Source organism: Cynara cardunculus, assembly GCF_001531365.2.
Source record: "Cynara cardunculus var. scolymus isolate 2C chromosome LG 3, CcrdV1, whole genome shotgun sequence".
Taxonomy (NCBI): Eukaryota; Viridiplantae; Streptophyta; class Magnoliopsida; order Asterales; family Asteraceae; genus Cynara; species Cynara cardunculus.
The window spans coordinates 26,228,053-26,237,458 of NC_037530.1; positions in this window are offsets into that span (position 1 = coordinate 26,228,053).

Consider the following 9,406-nt stretch of genomic DNA (forward strand, 5'->3'; position numbering starts at 1 on the left):
ATATGAACATTAGCTACACCGTGTGAACCTAATGAACACTATAATCGATATATGTTGGTCATATGATCATATTCTTCAACCTTGATGCATGCTCGTAGCGATACACATGCACGACGATGAGACATGCAYATTAACAAAAACATGGGTTGTGCAGATAAAACTGATACCTGTACTTTATATCTGTTCGTGCATGATGTTCCCTGTACGTGGTTTCATATGTGAATTAGTTGTCAATAAGATGAACATATTTGAATCTTCATGTCATTATTAGATGAAGATCAATTTGAGATATTGTAGGATTTGTAACTCCCAATTAAAATATTTGGGAGTTACATAAGAATGACTAATGACCTAAATACCTTTATCATTAATATGTAAGTTACATTTTAACCAAACCCAAAGATGCAACATTATTGGTTGATGTGGGTTAGCAAAGTTTGCACAAAATATTGGGTTAGTATTTGAACCACCCTCTCTCTCTCTATATATATATATAGAGAGAGAGAGAGAGAGAGGGAAGATCAAATGTTAACCATCATTTTTGTGTTAACTTTGAAAACCCTCTCAACCAATCAAATTTCATTATTCTTATAGGTTTATGTCTTGTTCATTTTACCATTACAAGGGTATTCTAGTAAATTGAATTCATTTGTAACCCCCAAACAATTAATGGGGGGTTACAAACAATTAAATCCCAAAAAATATGCATTCATGTTATTAATTTTTTTTACTATTGATCTTCTATGTTCATTCTTGTATGAATTCCTAAATCGCATAAGAAACACAGTAGTAACGATTTTTGATATTGATCAATTTGAACACAAATAAACCGTGAACACAATTTGAACAAATTAACATATGAACACAAATTAACAGATGCTACCTTAATTTTGTGGGACGTCTATGTATGTGAATATATGGGCCAAAAATTGCACATACCGTGTTCATTTGTGTTCATATCGTGTTCATGGTTCATTTGTGTTCAAATTGTGTTCACGGTTCATTTGTGTTCAAATTGATCAATACCGAAAATTGTTACTACCGTGTTTCTTATGCGATTTAGGAATTCATACAAGAATGAACATGAAAGATCAATAGTAAAAAAATAATAATAATATGAATACATATTTTTTGGGATTTGATTGTTTGTAACTCTCCATTAATTGTTTGGGGGTTACAAATGAATTCAATTTACTAGAATACTCTTGATAAGTGTATTTTTTCTTCTCAAAATGCCCCTTTCATCAAGTTCACTAGGCCTCATTAAAATTCAAACTTTAAAATTTAATTTTTTTTATTGATTAATCTTAACCGTTGATTATAGATTTGGATGRMYAAGATCAGTTAATAAGGTTAACACAAAAATGATGGTTAGCATTTGATCTTGGCCATATATATATATATATTTGCAAAGCTAGTCAGATATATGAAAGTATAGTGTATATGTTTCATGACCAATTATAGAGCGTATGCATTCATACTATAGACAAGCATCATACATAAAAATACACTACCAACCAGTTCTACAAAGGAAAGTTCATAATTGTAGATATTTTGAGAAACTGTAATCGATTATTTCATTAGTTAGTAAGGATGAATAATCCTAAAATATTTATATATATAATTTTTCATGAATATCATAATTTTCTTATTTACGATATCATCATGAACATCTATCACAATTAGGGCTGTAAACAAACCGAACGTTCAGCGAACCGTTCGTGAACCGTTCGACGGGAAGTTCGTTTATTTAATAAATGAACAAATTTTTTTGTTCGTTTAGTTAAACGAACGAACATGAACAAGAGCCTTGTTCATTCATTTATGTTCGTGAGCGTTCGTTTATTTATCGTTCGTTTACTTTCGTTTATATTCGTTCGTTTATGTTTGTTTATATATTAAATTTAATATATAATCTTTTATTTATTTACTTTGAATTCAAATAATATTTATTTATTTTCGTTTAACTCGTTCGTTTAGCTCGTTCGTTTATGTTCGTTCGTTTACGTTCGTTTAGCATGTTAACAAACGAACATAAACGAACACGAACACACATGATTTCTAAACGAACGAACACGAACACAAATATTTTCGTTCGTTTACYGTTCGTGTTCGTTCGTTTGTTCGGTTAAGTTAAACGAACGAACATAAGTTAAACGAACGAACATGAGCAAGCCTCCGTTCGTGTTCGTTCAGTTCGTTTACAGCCCTAATCACAATACTTAAAATTGGTTCCAAAGTAATTAAAATATTTATGGCTCTTATACTGCCGACATCGCATCGCAAAGTGTGGTTCATAACTTTTGCAGTGTGTTTTGTGGTTTGCATTTTTACTAAACCGCACTATGCGGTGCGTTTGCAGTTTTGAGTTATCAAATCGCGGTTCAAACTGTACCGCATCACATTTTGTATATTTTTTTAATTTTATATAACACACAAATATATAAAATAATTTATTATTTATGTAATATTTCTGAACTTTGTCTTTTGGACTTTGAGTTTAATCCAATATAATGATTGAAAATATTAATAAATTAGTTGGACGCGTCACAAGTCACATGTCCAATTCAGTTCAAAGTTTATCTTTTTTACTTCTTAGACTATTTTCAATTATGGAATATGTAATTGGTAATGGGATGTATTGAAACTTTATATTTGTTGGACTACGGTCATTTTATCGTTGATTTTATAATGTATTTTTAAACTTATAATTATTAGATTGTAGGCATAAAGTGCTATAGATATAAACCGTATAACCACACAATGCGGTGCAGTTTGAGGTTTATGCGTTGCTGATTGCAATTTGGAAAAATACCCAATCCGCACATGCGGTGCAGTTTACGATTTGACTCCAAACCACACCACAAACACCCCTAGTTTATATTGATTGAGTTTTAATTATCTTTTACAATTACCACTGGTAAACTATGTCTCATTAATACCCACTAAGAGATCGTTTATCCACTACAAAACAAATAGGCTTCACCGACAATAAAATCTGTTGGTAATCCGCCGAAAAAGCCATCATCAGCGGATCTCGTCACCTGAGAAAGTTTAGCTGGTGATTGTTTTTAGCGGTGGATGTTCAATCACCGATGGAAGAATCCATTGGTGATCAATCATAAATTATTGGAGGAAAAATCCATCCGTAAAACCTATTTGTTTTGTAGTGACCAAACCCTTACTTGAAAAGATTACAAGACTTGGCTACCTTTATCGGGTAACATCAGTGGTAGATCTAAAAAAACTTGGGTAATTGGAGCCCCAAAAGTATATAACCAAATAACTCACGTGAACCAAAGAGGTTTGTGGGTTAACTGTTCGGTAAACTGAATAAGGTAAGTTTCGGTTTCAATTCTTTTTTTACCATATTGGATAACTGAATAACAAATTATACTATTATTTAATTTATATAATTCCTTCTAGATGAATTGGTTTGAGCATATATAAAGTTAACATTAGGTAAAGATTTAATAAAACTATCAACCAACGTTGTTATTGTAGCATGATTGCAAGAACTAGTGGTAACAAAACAATCGGTGTGCAGGGTGAACGACCGCCAAGCAAGGGAGTGGGGGTTTCGACAAAACAGAGTGTTCCACTGGGGAGAACCGTCATAAATGATTGGGGGAACTAGAACAAAAAATAAAAATAAAAATTTACCTAGATTAACTTAAAATTTTGATATTTGAGGGGGGGCCTTTTCCCGTATAGTGTTTCATCTCAGGGACGTTTGCTAGATGCTTATGCGGTAAGTGTTTATTTTACGTTGTCGAATGAACATGAAAAAGATTGGTAATCTTACCCGATAAGAGCGATGATAATGATTGAAAGTTTTACCCTGTAAGTGAGAGTGATGACTCGTACCCACTAAACACTTACTAGAGTAAGTTAAAGCATTCACTATTACTAGTTAGTGCTTACCGGGTAAGCGTTGGGTAACATTCTCAACTATTAAAACAAATTATTGGTATGCATCTCTTATCTAGTAAGCACCAACACGGTAAGAGCATTATCCCTTACTTACCAAGTAAAATTTTTGGTTCTAGTTATAGCTTTTTACGGAGTAATACCATTCTCATACAGTAAGATAAATGACACCCAATAAACAAATACTCGATATACATTTGATAAATGACCCTTGAAACCCCCTAAGGCTTATTATGATCCAATTATAACCAAATGCAATTAAGTTTGAGATTTTGGTTAGAATTAAAATAAAACTATTTTATTTATTCTTCCGACAATCAGTAGAAATATCATATATTACCTAAAAAAAGTAGTAACATGTAGTAATCAATCGTATATGTAGGGACAGCAAGTGAAGGCACGTACGGTGGGTGCACTTGTGTACAAATGATAGCTGGGTGGCAGCATCTGGATGACCATTCATCCCACCGTTTCATCCACTGTGTGGGTCCACTGCCCCCTCTTATTACATTTGACCCAAAATTACATTTGACCACCATTCGTCCTGCCCCGCCAAAACTACACTCCAATTGGTGTAAAATTCAATTTTGGTTCTTAATACTTTAATCCTCAAATCCATACTTAATCTTGTGAAAAGGTACACCATACACAACTTCTATCGTATTTTCAAGGGCAAATAGCATAAAAAAGCAAAATTTTTCATTTTATTCCAATTTTCGGTATCGTATTTTTAGCACATTCAGTTTGGTACCTGAGATCTATAATCTCGAATATTCAAGTACTTGAGTGATCGTTTTAACCGGTTGCAATGCTAACTTGACAAATGACGTGATATAAAACTCAATATTACTTTTGTTGACATGGTATTTGATGTGGATTTTTTTAATATAAACTTAGTTAAATACTAGTTGTGTACTCAGGCAATGCGACGGGATGTCAAATTTTCTAATAAGCTTATATTTTTAAAAATGAGTGCAATTATTCATTAAAAAGTATAAAATTTATTTTTAAACATTCAATCTTTAAAGGGACCCCTTAAAATTGGTTTAGTAAAAAAACAATCAAAAGGATAAAATAGAAATACACATTCTACTAATACATTCTTTTGTGTAGATAGGATGGTATAGCCTCAACAATTTCTATAAGAAAATACATAAACAATTCAAAAGTGATTGGAGCACGTGAATCCTTCACAACATATACAACTTTTTGTCTATAATAAATACAAGCAACATGAACTTCTAATTGATAATCAACAATAAGACGGAGCATCAATGATTCTCTTTAATCAAGTTATACTGTCATCCAAAATACAAAAAAATAGAACATTTTCTAACAAAAGAGGAAGGAACGTTTTCTGCATCCACTTCCTCATTTTCCTGCCAATAAGATAACTCAATTAAAATGATACAAATAAAAATTAATGGATCGATTCCAAATGGAAAACCGTCTAGAAATGGAAAACTAATGCATCGATCCCAATAGAAACCGTGCAGAAATGAAAAACTAACCTCGATATTGATTACAGTACTGAATAGAATATAGAAGAACATTCATCAAAAACAGATTAGCATGATACATGTTGGATGAGCAATGTCAATAGTTAACAATAAAAAAGTATATATCACACATGCAATCATATATAGACATCATGAACATACCTTTCTGAAGGGATATGTGGGAACACCACTCTCAAATCGTTGCATTAGAAAAACTTCCTCTCCCCATGAAACCTCCAATTCCATGTTGATTTATAACTCTCCATGGGCATCCATGAAATAAGACGAAACCAAAATCTAGGCCAACCATTAGAGTAGACCAAAGTTGAAGCCAGAAACTGTAAAACAACATAAACACATATAAAATCCAATAGATAGATCCATTTCATGACATACCACTATCCAAGCATATTAAAATCCATCTTCAAGATGTAGCATATGTAAACCAACAAACAACAATTTGGCACACAAGTAGGTCCTAAACATCAGCCATAAGGAAATTTTGTCTTTTTAACCATTTAAATTCTAGGAGGTCTATATAACATTAACAACATAGTAGCAAACATGAAATTAGCTAAAGAGGACCAGAGCAAAGACAAATTATGCTAACTAACCCCCATCCACAACAAAACAGATGATGGGGGTTAGTGAGCATAATTCTGTCTTTATAACCATTTAAACTCTACCATGTCAGAGTAAAAAATCAAAAAAAATAGCTAGACAAAAAGCAAAAATCCAAGATTTGAACCAAAATTCACTCTAGACCAAGAATGACACATACGTACACTAACAATACTGGCATTTCTTTCACTATAAACATAAGAAATCTTATAAAATTTTAAGTAAAAACTTAAGCATCTGACCTTGAAAGTCAAAACAGAAGCTAATTTTGGGACATAGGATAATTAAGTGTTGAATACTTACAAATTGTTATTTCTATCTGACCTTGAAAGTAAAAAGTGTCCATTACCAAGACTTCCATTAGAAACAATCCACAATAATAGTACATGCTTTGCATAAAAATAAGTGGGTACTTGCCATGATGTATGCAAAAACAATGAGAGTGTTTGCAAATTGCAAATTCATATAAACCATGAACCTTAAGGTCAACACGACTTCCATTTGCATCAAGGATATCAAGGAACCCAAGCTGGTCATTGGGTCTCTAGCTAGCTCCACTTGAACATGACAAGTTACAAAAATAAAATTAAATTATGCTAATTCTACCTTATAACGAAGACCAAATCAAAGATCAAGAACAATAAAATAAAAATGATTACCCCAAATCAAGATGCAATCTTTGAACTAAAACACGAACTAAAACACGAACTAAAACGTCAACATGTGCCTTCAATATTCAACAACACAAGAGAAAACCAAATTACTTTTTTGAAATGCAAGTAGATCCACAGGTAATTCGATAAGAAAATATATAAAAGATGCTACAATAAAAGTAGAACTGTTGTGATCTTCACGAATAGATGCTACAGCCTTTTTAGAAAAGGTTTGATTCATAATACAAACACTTCAAATGTTAACCATCCTAAAAACAAGTTGAAGAGATATTCATTATTAAATGAAATGCAAGTTGAACATTCCAACAACCCTGAGCAAATATCAAGACATGAAATTTGTTTGCATTAAGCTGAAAAGATTTGGAAGTACCTCCTGCATCTGAATTTGAAAAAAGGACCAAAATTGAAACATACACATCTTCTATTTTAATCAATAGATGAAAACAACCACCTAAACAGAGAATAATATATCATAATGCATGATCACAGTTAACATGACAAAAACAAAAAAAACAATTTTAATGCACAGTCTGATCATATACCTAAGAGTCTGATCTATGTAATCTGATACCCCTTCCTGGATATATCTTTCAGCTCTTGAAACACACAAGCATATTAAATCAAATCAAACCAAAAGACTCGGTGAGTCTTTATGAAATATGTTAGAAGCAAAAAGACTAAGATCTTTTGCACATACAAAAATAAATTAGAGAGTACCTTGACGTGAGAAATGGAGAAATAAAGCAAACTTTGGGATGAGAAATTGTTGATCATCTCTCTCAGTGATTTGATGATAATCCCTTTTCTCTTTCACGTTGTATTTGTGTTTCTGTATTTTCAGTTCCAGCGAACTTCACTGAGTATGTTCAGTGATCGCTGAAGAACTTGCATTGTAAATCTATCAGAGACAGCAATACTTCAAGAAGACAACACTCACACCAAAGAACCTTCAGCAAACGTCGAAGACTGAAAATGAAGATTAGAGACCGGCGAGTACGTGATCTGAAGCGGTATTAAGTAATTACAAGCCTGTCTACATATGTGTGAAGACTGCTCAAGCTTCAGCTAATGATGATGAGACCTTCAGGTCATTCCAACATTCAGCGATCAAAGTAAGCTTGTTTAGCACAATTGTTGTTGTCTTGTCTTTATGCACACAAAGGACAAAACCCATACCCTTACAAAAGTAGTATTGTACGGAGCCGACTAGTCGACTCTTTGTCCACCAACTTTAGGTAAGGATGTCTGCTCTTGAATAGTGCTTTTGTACTATTCACTGTAGCAAAGGACAAGCCTTCCTCTTAAGGCTTGACACGCACTCTAAACCTACTATATTGCATTAAATGGACATTTAATGCATTGGGTATAAATAGAAGTGTTTCTTCTCCATGCAGAGAGTGCGTATCTCTCTTTCTAACCTAATTCTTACTTCAAGCATCTTCTAGCTTAAGTAAATGATCTTTCTTTTCGCAACTTCTTTTCTTGTAATTGCTAAAGCATTGTGTGTAACCAAAGATTGTTTAGATAAGTTTTTATTACCTTATCTTTCCGCAAACAATCTTGTAAAATCTGTATTGATCTTCTCTATCAATATATATATATTTTAAATTTAAAAATACTGTGTTTGTATTCATCCCCCCCCCCCTCTACAAATTGTTTCTCTTCTTGTAGACCCTTACGAGACCAACATAAATCAATTAGAATTGAACAAAGAAGATCAATCTGAAGATCAAAACCACTCATGGGAAATCAATAGTCACCTAGAGAGAGTCAAGGGTGGCTAAACTTTCCCTGTCTTGATAAAAATTTGAACAACAATCTCTATTCAATTTTTTTAATATATTTGGATCCAATGAAACTTATGATTGTAATATTTTAAGCAAAAATGAGATATAAAACTTTTCACTTAACTTCAATGTCAGTGGAGCAAAAAGAACATAAACTGGAAAAACGAAAATCAAAGAATGTAACCAGCTTGACATTCAAAATCAAAGTACATCTCTCTTTTGGAACCCATTAGCAAGACAATCATGAAAATCAACAAAACAAAACAAGTTTAAGATAGAGAAGTTGTTAGTTTGAATAATCATAGAGTATAACAATCATCAAAATAAAAAATGGTAGTATAAAAAGAAAATAAATAAGATATGAACTCACACTTTCCTACAAAATCAAACGACCTGTTTTGCACATATTGGTTACCTGAATGAAAGGAATTGAGCAACAAAATAAATTGAGAAGAAGAAAAGAATGGAGGAAAGAAAATGAGACGCTTAAAACTTTAGCCTCCATAAGAAAAATAACAAGAACAAAATATTGGTAAGGGCAGAAGAATCTGCATACCTCTGTCTTTACTCTCTATTCTCCCATTAGATGAATCCAAACAATTTTAACATTTTGCACGACCAGAGACCTATACAACATAAAACCTGCTAATATTTTGCACACCAAGCTTCCTACTCAATATGTATCGAAAACTTGATCTAAGATGGAATTAACTCGAGCATATATCGATTATGGAAATGTAAGTAAAGAATAGAGATGAAGAGTAACGGAGGAAACAAACCTGTATATTGATGTAAGAAGAAGAAAACCTAGCAATGGAGAAATCAAAGATCAACAGGGAAGGATAGAGATTTGGATCAGTGTTTTGGGAAATGAAAAGCCATATAGAGAGAAGCG